The sequence below is a fragment of the Pelobates fuscus genome, chromosome 1, assembly GCF_036172605.1.
Source record: "Pelobates fuscus isolate aPelFus1 chromosome 1, aPelFus1.pri, whole genome shotgun sequence".
In the NCBI taxonomy this organism is placed as follows: domain Eukaryota; kingdom Metazoa; phylum Chordata; class Amphibia; order Anura; family Pelobatidae; genus Pelobates; species Pelobates fuscus.
This window is the reverse complement of record NC_086317.1, coordinates 132,090,384-132,104,493: the sequence shown is the minus strand read 5'-3', so window position 1 is coordinate 132,104,493 and position 14,110 is coordinate 132,090,384. Positions and strand designations below refer to the sequence as shown.

Genomic DNA, 14,110 nt, shown 5'->3' with positions numbered 1-14,110 from the left:
GTTGAACAATGTAAATCGTACACAATCCTATCAGTTTATACTTCATGGCGTGGAAAAAAAAAAAGTTCTAATCATTCCATCAAATATATTTTAATAACTGAAAAATATAAGTAAATATTTTTCTGCCAGATAAATTTACTCAGAAAGATTTTTATTTTATGGACTTTAAGTATACATTTTTTCTGAATAATCTGGACTATTGTGTTTTTCTAATATTTCATTTGAAAGTAAATTCCAAGCACCCCTTTGACTTTTAAACTGAGGTCCACATGGCACCTCTCCCTGCTTCTATTACAGCTACGGGAGATCCGTATTGTAGTGGTTATAGTGCTTGGAGAGTTCCTTTTAAACAAAATAATTAAATTGTTGGCTATATTTGTTAAGTAGTATAAATACATAAATTAAATGTTAATAATCTCGTCAAATCTTAGCAAATATTTTTAGGGTACTGAGTTCATAGGTAAAACTACAAATTGCATGAAGTGTGTGTTGGCACTTTTCCATGTAAAGGGCTGTTCGTTTAATTGCAGGAGGACTAGCACCTGGGTCATCAAGTTGATGTTGGAAGTGACTTTTCCCTGAATTGTCTGCAATAATTATGCCAAATTCCTGGTAATGGTGCTGGATAGCGGAGAATGAGTATGCCTTCATGCTTTGACATACATCAGTTGACTTAACTTGGAAGCTAATAGATGGACAGAAATACAATCCATCAAAGCCATTAAGCAGAGTCATTGAAACGTTCACTTATATAATAGAAAAGCTGATAGTCTGAAGATTTGTCCGATGTATAAAACTGTATATTGAGGGTTATATTGATGATTCACACAATGATTCTACCCATTGTGGTCTTCATGAGTTTTTATCATGATTGACTAAACAGATGAACTTACAAAAACAGTCAGTGAAAATCCAATGGGCATCAAGCTAGTGATCAAAGAACAGAAATGGGCTTACAATATTACAATAACCTTAGTAGCAGGACCAGCACCACCGAAAGGCAGCCTTAGGGTGCACCAACCCAGGACAAGCGGGAGGAGGCTGCACAGAGCTCCACCCTCCTGCTGTCCAATCTGTGCAGGGACAAACTAAGAAATTCCCCTTCTTCTTGTCTGTAGCTGGTGGGAGTTTGCTTGAAAAGTCTTCAAAGTCCACCTTATCTTCATTAATGATATATATATATATATATATATATATATATATATATAATATAAGTATACTGTGTATATATAGATATTTATGTATTTAAAATATATACACGAATAATAAAATATGTACATATACTGACCTCGCAAGACCTCTGAATGAGTCCTGTGGTAACTGGCACATAGACATGAGCTGCAGATCCTTTAAGTCCTGCATGTTGTGAGGTGGGGCCTTCATGGATATGATTTGTTGTTCCAGCACATCCCACAGATGCTTAATTGGGATTAACATCTGGGGAAATTGGAGGCCAAGACAACACCCTGAACACTTTGTCATGTTGCTCAAACTGTTACTGATTATTTTTTTTTTTGCAGGGTGGACACTGAAAAGATGCCACTGCCATTGGGGAACACCCTTGCCATGAAGGGGTATACAACACCTGCAACAATCTCTAGGTAGGTATCATGTGTTAAAGTAACATCAACATGAATGCCAGAATCAAAGGTTTACCAATAGAACATTGACCAGAGCATAACACTACCTTTGCCAGCCTGCTGTCTTCCCAAAACGCATCCTGCTGCCATCTCTTCCCCAGATAAACAACGCACATTAACCTGGCCATTCACCTGATCTATGCAGCAAATTGCAATACACTCTGTGTGACAAACTCCCCTTCCCACGTGAGTTTGTCACGAGCTCCTGGAGGAGCCTGCTTGCCAGCCTCCTGCCCACAGACTATGGGGAAACTTGTAAAAGACTGTTTAATTGGCTTGGTTTGTGTAATTTCTCTATACCGTTCGGGAACTGAACAACCGCATGAACCAGGGACCACCCGGAAGCTTGTTAACCCCTTTTAACACCTTGGAACGTTTCTCACCTCAGTGTTCTAATTGTTCGTCTCTGTGGCCACAATTCGTATGAACGACCACGAGGTGGCGGCCATCTTGTTCGTATGAAGGAAGGCAGCTGTGTTTGGTCGTCAAGTTCATGAAACTAAAATTGGACACTCAAACTCACGAACACCGCTGGACTTCCATCATCGCCTGCGTTTGGTTCTGTAGATCCTAGAAGAACACTGTTCAGTGGAATCATTTTTTTTTTTATTCCTTTTTATGTTATCGAAGTTGACCAACCGCTAGCACTAATTTCATGGAACTATTTTGGGCTTAAGCTATATGTGCAGTCGGTCAAAAACAGGACTTCCATGGAAAACCCGAACCCCTGAACTGATCTGGGTGATTTTTGGATCGGGGATATCAGGATGTGTGACTTTTGTGGTTTTTTTTTATGTATTTTATGTGTATTTTGGGGTGTTTTGTAAATTGTTATATTTTCTGTCCCTGATATATAATTAACTTATAAGTGTTTGCTCAGGTAATTATCTCTCAGGGGACTAGAGGATCCTGGGAGGGAGTTCCCTGTTTTGTGTGGGAGACCCCTTTTTGGGGCTATTGTATAAAAGCAGGCCATCTGGCTAGATTAATGCATTCCAGCTTGTACTCCAAGAACTATGTCTCATCTGGTTACTGGGAGGGAAGAGGGCTAACCACTTTTCCAGCTTGTTTCAGTGTGGAGGATACAGTGGGGAAAGTCCTTGTAAGGACTCAAGCTACCTGGACTGAGTGTCTTCCAGTCCCCCGGGAGTGAATAGAGGTAGTCCCCTGTTCAGCTCCAGGATGGAGAGGTTCCAGGACCCCAGTCAAGCCACGGCAACTAGGAGTAGAAGTGTTTTTTTTGCCATGTTCCAGCTAGGAAGCGGTCCTTGGCAGAGGTACCCAGCTGGATACAGGGAGCTCCGTTACACTCTGCATTCTATTACCTTTCTATCATGGCCAGCATTACATTTTTCAAATATTTGAGCTACAGTAGCTTTTCTGTGTGATCGGACCTGACGGGTTAGACTTTGCTCCCTACGTGTATCAGTGAGCCTTGTGCACCCATGAACCTAATGCTGCTGGTTCCCAGGTTGTCCATCCTTGCACCACTCTTAGTGGTATTCAGTGGTTAGTACCTACCAACACAGTTATGGAGATGCAATGTATGGAGATATGGAATGAAACAGGATTAGCAGCTGGCACTAAAATGAGAGAAGTTACATAAAATTCAAGGTCTAGCTAACACGCAATGTTAAAGAACCACAGACTGGCTGGAATGTGAAATAAGGGCTAAGTATGGCATGACTGAATAAAAGAAGTGTTTCATAAATGGTGGTTGAAAGCTGGTATGGAGTAAGAACTGAAATGGTGGAAGGATTTGAAAGCAGATGGGGTGCTGGTGTGATGGTAATGAATTTAAAATTAAATTCTAGGGTGGGATAAAGGAAGGATAGATATTAAATGATGGGAGAATTACTTTTAACCATGCAAGCTAAACTGGATGTGATGTAATATCACAAGTCTCTGAAAGTATATTTTGCAATGGATATGACAGAATTACAGCATTGGATGTGTAGATATAATACTAAAAAACTTCTTTCTCTACATAAGTGAAATAGCTCAGTGGGCTCAGCTCAGTCTGTTCTAACCCTTGGGTCGCAGGTTCAAATCCCAGCAGGGTTGACTCAGCCCTTCATCCTTCTGAGGTAGATAAAATGAGTACCATTAAATTGGGTGATAGTAACAACCCCTGGATGTTGGGCTAAGGTAACATCCCCAGGATGTACTTGGAAACCAGAGTAATCTGAATGTACCTTTCCTGGTTAAATACTTTGTTATTATTATATATGTATAACATAAGCAATGGATTCCAAAGTGCCTTAAGTATAACACAATCCAATTGCCCATAATTAACTTCCTGATCTAAATGAATAGAGAAATATATTATTCTAACAATTCATGTAATATTAACCCTGAATTGTTCTTTATGCCAGCCCTTATAATCCTGAAACCTAACCATGAATTCAAATGTAAACAAGGAAGACTAATTTTGCAACTCTAACCCAAATGTGAAATCTAACCCTATTTAATCCTAACCTTAACCACAACTAACTCAACCCCTAACTGTAGCTTTAATCCTTTAGAGCAGGCTTCCCCAAACTCTGGCCCTCCAGATGTTGCTGAACTACAACTCCCATGATTCTCAGCCTTTCTATTTCATTCATAGAATCATGGGAGTTGTAGTTCAGCAACAGGGCCGGAGTTCGGGGAAGCCTGTTTTATAACAAAAATACTTACCATAAACATGAATTCTAACATAGTTAAATTTCAAACCATAGCTAATCTTATATAATTCTAGCCCTAACTCTGATCCTATTTTTTTTCTGTGTTAATCATAACCCTAATTAATGTAGCTATCCATAGCCTTAATATAACTTCCTAAATGACTTTTTATTTTTGCTTTTTATCACTAAATACAAAAGAGAAATCAGCCCTAACTGGTATTTTAATCTTTATGCTAACTTTTATTTGAACCTTACCACTGATTTCAATATACTAAACACTGAAACCCTAATTCTAACTCTTCTAAATTACCCTAGACATAACCCAATCCAATTGATGCTCTAAACTTAGTTTACCATAGCCTTAACCCTAACCTATAGTGCTAACCCCAGCGATGCTTGTTTCTTTCAGTTTAAAGTAAAGATCTCTAATAAGGCAGAATAGGGTATATTTATCAATTCCTGTACAAAAGTATCCCTAAATCAGGAAATTAGCCCTAGAAATTTCCAATTTTAAATAGGGAAACTAGTCCTGTACTCAAACACCAACTCCTTTTTTAGCGTCAGTCTAACAGTATTAAACTCCTATGTATAATTAAAACCAAAATGTTACAGTCACACTACCACAAATCCCAATGTACATGTAATGAGCAACCGTTTTAAGTACCACCACAATGGCCATTAAACTTTAAGCTCATTTGTTAACTTTAAGGCAAACATGATACTAAAACCTGGCTTCCAAAAACTCTAACTAAGACTAACTCTACCCCTAACCCTAGATTACTTTGATCATGACCCTATTTCTTGCTAGTCATAACCTTAATAACTGTTGCCTAAGGTTGTACATTGACAGCAAAATAAATACATGTATTGCATAACTACAGTCAGGCCTGGACATGCCGGTGGCCATGGGTCGAGGCCGTCAGGGGAGATCACAGGATCTCCCCGGCCGGTCCATGCAGGGCCGGCACTATCTCGAACACCGGCTCTGCTGCATTCCATGACGGGCCAGTGGGGAGATCAAAGATCTCCCTCACCAGCCCACATGCAGTATATTAAGGCCACCGGCAGGGGAGAGAGGGAGGAAGACAGGAGAGGAACCCAGAGGAGCTCTTAATTACAGTTCCGCCAGGTTCCTCTCGCGAGAATCGGAGTGTTGCCATGGCAACGATCTGGTTCTCGTGAGAGTGAACTATAGCCTCTCACTCATTTTTGGTGGTATCATTTCAACATCTGATAGCCTGTGGAGGTATTTAGCTAGTAACTGTCAGCAATTATAAATGATTTCGTAAGCTTTCTAATGGTTTTGAATGTAAATCAGCCTCACTATGGTGCCTTTATTTCCATATATACCTTAAAGAGAGGAAAGTGATTATGTTAAATTCAGTTTTTAAAATGTGCACTAATCGGTAAACAGAAAACATTTGTGTTTTATCACCCAAGAAGAAGCAAATCTACTGACAAAATTATCTACGGCTTTAATCACACTGCATTGGTAATGGAATAAATTGACTAGTTATAGCATAGATTTGCAAGCTCAGGGTCCTCATTAATCTACTGTTCCTATCAGTTTGTCTAATTTGTTTAATGCCCCACTTTATAGGATTGTGAAGCGCTGTGAAATGCGTTAGCACTACATAAATATCAATAATAATAGCAAAGGCTAGGTAATAAATTTACTTTAAAAATTGCTCAGTTTTATCATTTCATATGTTTGTCTTTATCAGTGGGCCCACTTGTAATAACTTATAGAAGACCAAAGGAATTACGTTTGGAATTTGTGGTTGTAAGATCTTGAAAATCCTAAAATACACACTGCAAGTATTAAAATTGTGTGTTTGGAACCTGTATCCTTTCTTAAGTCCAAATGAGATAATAAACGCTGGCAGCGTAAATAATATTTGTCTCCAGATGAGCAGGATATTGTGAATTATGGACTCTGTACGTTATTAAGTGATACATTTAGCGAGAGGACAGAAGAAATTATTTTTCTATATTTGGGTAGCAGTTAGGTGCACTGACATTATTTTTGCTTTTACCTGTTCCTTTTTAGAATCAGAACAAGATGTTATTAATATTGTTTGTATTAAATATTATAGCTATGTATATTCTGTTTTTCAAAAACAGCATTAGGTCTATCTAGAAAAAAACATTCCTTGGACTTGATAGAACATAATTCTTAGTCAGTGAATTAAAATGCTTTAAAGTTCTTACACACACACAAAAAAACTTTTAGTTTTGTAGGTAAAATCTAGTTGATTATGGTACTACTATCTTAAAGGTAGTTCATTAGACTCAATGGACAACCTTTAAGATATTAGTCCCATAGTCAACTAGCCCATGTCATCAAGGAGCGAGAAATTCCTATTCCGTAATCCATCTATTAACCAGAAGGTCAATAACATAGTAGCACAACCTCTAAACAAAACCAGGGATGCACAGTCCTCTTGTATAAAGGTTAAATTATGCTAGTCATACAATGTTTGCCTAGTCTTATTCTATACATAAGTATATTGTACAGACCTACACAATTGCTAGCATATTTTACAGGAAAATGTCTTTCTGAATTAAATTCTGAGAGTAATCCAAGCCACTCAACACATACAAAGAAATGGGACATTAAGGGATTGGAACGTAACATCAGTCCTTATCAAGAGGATATAGAATACAGACAAGGCCGTATTTGGAACTACATAACTGCCTATAAGCACCTGCCTACTCAAACCACCTAGCATTAGAATGTTTATTATATAGTAATAATTCTACTTAATTTTTTTTTTTTTAAACCACTTAGTACATACCGGTATATTCCCAAAGAAAACATGCATATCTTTTTCCTGAATGTTTTCTTTGGCGGGATATAAAAATAAAAAAGATGTTTGCAACAGCTGCAGACCTGCTATATGCAGCCTTGCAAGTCCTCCTCACTTTCCCAAGCACAAAAATGAAACAATGTCTATATTTCTCTTTTTTATTTGCAGTTCTTGCCGTGGATTTGCCATGTCTGAACCCGAATTAAGATGTAATTTGCTGAATCTTTAATATAAATTTAAAATGAAGTATTTCATGATAAAAAGGTCAATGTTACAGGTGGTTATCAATGTTTTATCCAAAAGTTTAATTTTCTGAAAAATGACTCCTCCCTTTCTTATTTCAGCTCAGATTCCTGCCAGGTACAGCCTTTTGTTGACTGCACTTTTGTAACCGGTTATTATTAGAGAGTCTGTCATGCCTTGAACTGTGCACTCCGTTCTGTGCACTCATATAGAGCTGTGATTAGTGTGGTCAAAATTATGCACCCTCCTGCTCTGCAATTAGCTTGTGTTAGCTACACTAAAAGTATGCAAGGATCATTCTGGGCAGGACAAACATTATGTTTTGCGGGTTTGAGCATGCTAAAATAATACAGGAAAATAAAATTATTACAGTTTCATTCCAACTAGTTTCCCTTGTTGCATTTCAATGAATAACAATAAACCATCATCCAGAGTTTTAACATAACACCACCAAAATCTGAGCACTCTAGTGTATTGACCTTTTTTTTAGTGTTTCAATTCAGCTGTTTTTCATAATCAACATTATTTGGTTAATCAGATATGACCAATGTGTGACAAATATATTTTGTTTTTTATTTAAATGAACACTAAAGCGTAAGTGTCTTGGAGGGGTATCTGAAGATCCCCGAAGTCTTATTTTTTAAAGTGCTGATTCTAAGACAAATTGAGACTTTTACAAAACCCGTAATTTACAAACTCTGAGATGTTACCATCTTAACCCCTTAAGGACCAAACTTCTGGAATAAAAGGGAATCATGACATGTCACACATGTCATGTGTCCTTAAGGGGTTAAAGGACCACTATAGGCACCCAGACCACTTCAGCTTAATGAAGTGGTCTGGGTGCCGAGTCCATCTAGGGTTAACCCTGCCTGGTGTAAATATAGCAGTTTCAGAGAAACTGCTATGTTTACATATGGGTTAATCTAGCCTCTAGTGGCTGTCTCATTGACAGCCGCTAGAGGCGCTTCCGCGCCTCTCACTGTGATTTTCACAGTGAGAAGACGCCAGCGTCCATAGGAAAGCATTGAGAATGCTTTCCTATGGACTGACTGTGCGCATGGCTCTTGACGCGCATGCGCATTCAGCCGATGACGTCAGAAGGAGGAAGAGAGTCCCCAGCGCCGAGGGAGCCCGGCGCTGGAGAAAGGTAAGTGATTTAAAACCCCTTCCTCTCCCTTCAGCCCAGCGGGTGGGGCCAAGAGGGTGGGGGGACCTATTAATACTATAGTGCCAGGAAAACGCGTTTGTTTTCCTGGCACTATAGTGGTCCTTTAATGTTTGTCAGTTAAGGGTTTCCTGCCTCACTAGTTTCAATTAATTGGGTATTCTCTATGATAAGCATTGGACAGGACTGGATATTATCTATCACAATGATTTTGCCGAGCATGGAGCAGGCTGCAGAGAGGAAATTGTCCCTGTGCTAGAAAAAGTTTATTTTAGGAGCCTAAATCTAAAACAAAAAAGCAACACCCCAATATTATAAATCAATATATGAATATATTTAACTTTAGAGTGTTCATGTAAGTACTTTCAGATCCATTAAGTAGAAACATTTTAAATGTAATGGAATTGAAAAATAAAACAAACAAAAAAGAGCAGGATTTTTTAAAATTTTATTTAGATATCATCAGTATTTTAAATAGACATGTAACATAAGTTATCTAATGTAGCTTTCCAATATATTCCTGCATATTTTCCCCCCACAATTCATGAGTGGTGATATAAAAATTAAATGTAGAAAAAATGTATAAGAATACTAATAGATCTTAAATCTAAATACCATCTGCAGAACAGAAAGATCAACCAAAGCATGTTTTTGGTCAACATAGGAATCAGGTGTCAGTTTAACAAAGTGCTTTTTCTAAACAACCAGGTTATGCAAAAAAATTATCTAAATTTACCTGTTCACTTACATCACAATACATGTTATTTTGTCCATTTCTATTGATTTTCTGAAATGGAAAATATATCTTAACTCGTTAAGGATGGAGGCAATTGTACAAGTGTTGGTCAAAACAAAACCTGGAATTTGACAATATGTCTGTGTGACCATAATTTAACTCTCATATTAAATGCACCCACACTTATTATATATCATTTTGTTCAGGAGAAACAGGGCTTTCGTTTCCCATGAAATATTTATATATGGAATATAATTTAATATGAAGAAAATCTAAAAATGTAAGTTCTGTGTGGCATTTTAACTGTGAATGTTCTAATACTGTTCGATTTTAAAGCAATAAAATACACATATTTGTGTTCAGAAATGTCTCACAAGTACAACAGTACCCCGTGTGTACAGGTATTAGGTGTTTTGGAAAGTTATAGAGCCAAATGTAAGGCTTACTCCTTTTTTCGTTTTTAGACATTGAAATTTGCCAGATTGGTTTGCTGGGTCTGTTGCCTTTGAGACCATATGGCAGCCCAGGAATGAAAATATACCCCATCATGGCATACCATTTGAAAAAGTAGGCAACCCAGAGTATTCAAAATAGGGTATGTCCAGTCTTTTTTAGTAGTCACAAAATCTGGCCAAACTTTGTGTTAATTTTTTTTTTTTTTTACATAAAACTGCACTTTTATTGAATATATCATCGTCATTATAGGTTTAACTGTTTCAAAACACTCACATTTGTATTCAGTGAAGGTTTTGCAGTGTTTTGGAAAGGTACACGGTTAAATATAGGTCTTGCAAATTAAATTCTCTGGACTTTCTGCCTGGGTTGTCAGATAATAGAATCACTTAATTATGTAAAAAAAAAACTCCCTAAAGCGTTATAGCCCACATTTTTCAGGATGGCGTAGCACGCCCGGCAGTGTTAAGCAGTTAAATCAGCTGGCATAAAAATAAGTAAACCGTTATTAAAGAGTCACTCTAGGCACCATAACCACTTCATCTTAGTGAAGAGGTTATTGTCTAAAGACCATATCCAACAGCATTTCTTTTTTAAATAGTTTAATTCTGGAGATGAATACCTTTTTGTGTGTATGGCTTGTCATTCAGCCAGCTGGTATATGATCTTTCTGGCTGGCAATATTAGTTTTGAGCAACTTTTAAATTTTCTGTCAGCTCACGTAGCACACTAACCCTAGACACCTTGAACAGACTACCCAGTGCAGTGCTAGCTGAGTTAAAACACACTGTATCCAAGTTCCTGCTGCTAAGCTGCAGTTTACCACTTTAATACTATGATAAAGAAAAAGCATAAATCGGTTCTGTTTTTTTTTTTTTCTTTCTCAAATCTGTCCTTCCTATTTGCAGAAGAAAAAACAAACAAAAACATTTGCCATTCTACTGGTAATGTATACCCCATAAATAAGTGCAAGACATTGCCTGTCTCTGCTGCACTACAGCTTATCCCATGCGTAATGTAAGATTCTAGCTGAGGCTTGTTAAAAATAAAAATAAATCTGATGAAATTGGATAGTGAGGCCACCTTCTAAATAGTTTGTAAACTGGTTTATGTGGAATATAACAACAAACTCATCTAGTGCTTGGCTGAGCCTGATAGGAATATTAGTTCACAAAATACCGGTAGTTATATAGCGTTTCACAAATTTAATGCACATAAAAAAGCAATACTTATGATTGCACTTGAATTAATACAGCCTTAAAGTATTTTTTTTCATATGAATCTCTAAATCTCATTAAAACCACCCATCTCTATGGGCAGTGTGAAATTTAAAATTTTCTATTCAATGCTTCTCTGTGAGAAGCATCTGACTGCACTAACAAGGGCAAAAAGGGTTATAAATATAGCTGCAGAAGCCATTTGTGCAGCTAATAAATATTTTTAGGGCTTCTGAAATTTATTTGCAATATTTAAAAGAGTTTCCATTTAATAACGATTTACATTTATGGACTTGCAGCTTGGATCCAGCTTTAGATTGTTCGCTTTATCATATTCCTTATCTAAAAACTGCACATATCTATATAAAAGTTTGATAACAAAAAAATCCAATAATGTAACTTCCAAGAGACCAAGCAGGTAGAAACATTTATTTATTTACTTTTTTTTTGGGGGGGGGGGGGGGGGGGGGGGGAAGGGGAGAGAAGGGGTGGTATTAGTGTAATGTTCTATTTTTTTATAGTATTTGGTAGAAAATGTTAGAAGTTAAATGTAGAGGTTAATAGAGGTACTTGTTTATAAAAGGTTGTGCTATAAAGATTTACTACTGGTACTTTCTTGGATAACACCAAGCAACAGTTTTATAAATCAGAAAAAAAATATGATTAACTTATTAATTTTCTAAAAAGAGCACCCAACTATTTCAAAGTATTTTAAAACAAATTGCAGCATTTTAAATCATCAAAATTAATTTTAAGCGATCGATGCAGCACATAAACAAACAAAAATCCATTTGTAAGGATGATTCAAAGTGAAGTGAATCAATAATGATGGTGACGGCATGTTTTATGTCATGGTGGGGTTAAAAAACATCCTTATTTTACCCTTACTCATAAGTATCTAAAATAATTTCATACTGGACAGATACTGGTAACAACAGATACTACTTGTCAAATGTGTACATTCACAGCCTTTCTTGTGCGTTTGCAGCAAGGAAAAAATCTGGAACTTCAGAAAAAGTACCTGTGGCTTTATTGTAGTGATAGATACCTCCAAACAAACTTCTCTTTCACCACACCACTTTGAATTTTCTGTGACACATTTCAAGATCACTTACAACAAGGTTATACAGATGCATCCATATTAAGTGTAGCTATTCACCAGGACATGTTGACTATATTTCTGTGCCAAGTAAACAAAGTTCTAATCAAGCCAGTATTTTCATTAACCCATTAATAAACAAACATGGACTGTTGGACACAAAGTATGGTTACATCTGTACAAGAAGGAGTTTATATAGTTGAGAGCCAGGAAGAAGTGCTGCACTTTGCACTTTGTTACTTATCCTTCTGACTTAGAACATACATGGCAAGTCGGACAAAGTGTAAAACAATATTAATATAGAATAATAATTTCCCTTAAAAATGTCACTCTAAGCACCATGGACACTACAGGTTATTACAGTGGTTATGAGACAAAGAGTCTTCGGTGTGATCTTTTGTCCAAGTACCTTTGAGCAGTTTCCCAAATAAATGAGTCTTTTTCAACCCCCAAAAACAAGACCTTGTATACTGCTCAGATAATATGTAAATTTCCTTTTTGCATCATCTATTCAAAGCTGTTTAATCTGGGATTGCTCGCCTAAACAGTCACAACTCTTGCCGTCCACTGGATGACTTAGGCTGGATAATGACAAAATGAAGCAGAGGGCCAAGCTTGGTGTGCAGGGAGATCCCCAGTTTTGTCAATTTGCTTGAAAATGTTTGACAAAAAAATGGAAAAGATGCGACCAAAAGCTCCTTACACCATAACTACACAATAAGCTGTGGTGTTTATGGTATTTAGAGTGTTCCTTTAAGCACTTTGTATGCAACTGGAACATTCTAAATGTATTGAAGATTTGCATTTGTAAATTCATAAGCTACATTGCCATAATAATACTGTTTTTTCAAAGGGCAGAATAGTTTAATAAAAATGAAAGGAAACTTTCATTTCAGACTGAAAAGACAAGTCATTCCTACATGAATGGACACGTTGGTGGAATTACAATAGTTCATATATGCACAATGGTGACAAGGTCATCATATAAAAAGACAAAACAGACATTAAAGCCTTTGGTACAGTACACTTAAATTAATGCAGCACATAAGTTGACAAATCACCTCAGTAACCCGAAGAAACATGACGCTCATAGTGAAATCTGAGACAGGACAATGGTACATCAATAAATGCTGAGCTTTTAACTTTTACAAACTAACACTTAATTCACATTTTCTCAGAGCTATCACAAAACCAATTAGCAGCGTTCAGACTAGTAATCAATTTTACTTTTCACAAATGGAAACGATCACAAAAAATATTTTTGCATCTAGGTTTTGTCTTTTTCAACTAAGATGTATTGCACTGAGTCTGGGTATGCTTCAGTTCCAAAACAGAATTCCTTGAACATAATGCACTTGTGTAGAACAAAAAGTAAAACCTAATAAAATAAAATTGTATAAAAATAGAAAAAATATTACTAAGAGACCAAAACTTCCATTGGTCAGCAGTCAACATACTGCAATATATCTTGATGCAGATTTTTCACTCCATACAACGGTGTAGCTCTACCATTTTTGAGGCTTCTTCTTTTATGTGGATTTCATTGTAGAGTAACAAATTCCCTGCATTTTCCGAACCGACACAGACTAAGGCAAAAACAATCTTGATGAACTACACAAAATGCAGGCCTTTAGAAATCTTCTTTTCCTGAAAAAAAAAAAAAGAAATAAGACACTTAAGATAAATATATAATCGGATGTTGTAAATATAAAATCACAGCAAATATTAAACTAGCCACAAAAAAAAAAAAAAAAAAAAGTTTAATGTCTACTGCAGGTGTAAGCAACCTTCGGCACTCAAGATATTGTGGACTTTTACCATGCGGCTTTGCCAGCCGGCGGGTACAGAAAAAAGAACTCCTGTATGCGGTTCGCACCGACCGACCACGCTACACTGAGGTAGGAAACACACAAGGGGAGAGGGGGGGGGGGAGAGAGACCACCAGGGGTGGGTGGGGGGAGCGTCCACCAAGAGAGGAAGAGACACCACCCCAGGGGAGGGAGAGAGGAAAGACCACTAAGGTTCAGGGGAGGGGGGGAGATCACTAAGAAACAGGGAGGCAGGGGAGAGCAATAAGG

The 14,110-nt window shown here is 37.1% G+C and overlaps 1 protein-coding gene across 1 annotated transcript in view; it reads right to left on the bottom strand.

The window, feature by feature from the left end:
• Positions 1–11,414: 11,414 nt before the first annotated feature.
• KCNA3 (potassium voltage-gated channel subfamily A member 3) overlaps positions 11,415–14,110 on the bottom strand; it is a 61,570-nt gene continuing 58,874 nt past the window's right edge. The window contains exon 2 of the mRNA XM_063450470.1: positions 11,415–13,679. The gene's annotated coding sequence lies outside the window, so the exon portion shown is untranslated. The remainder of the gene's footprint in view (positions 13,680–14,110) is intronic.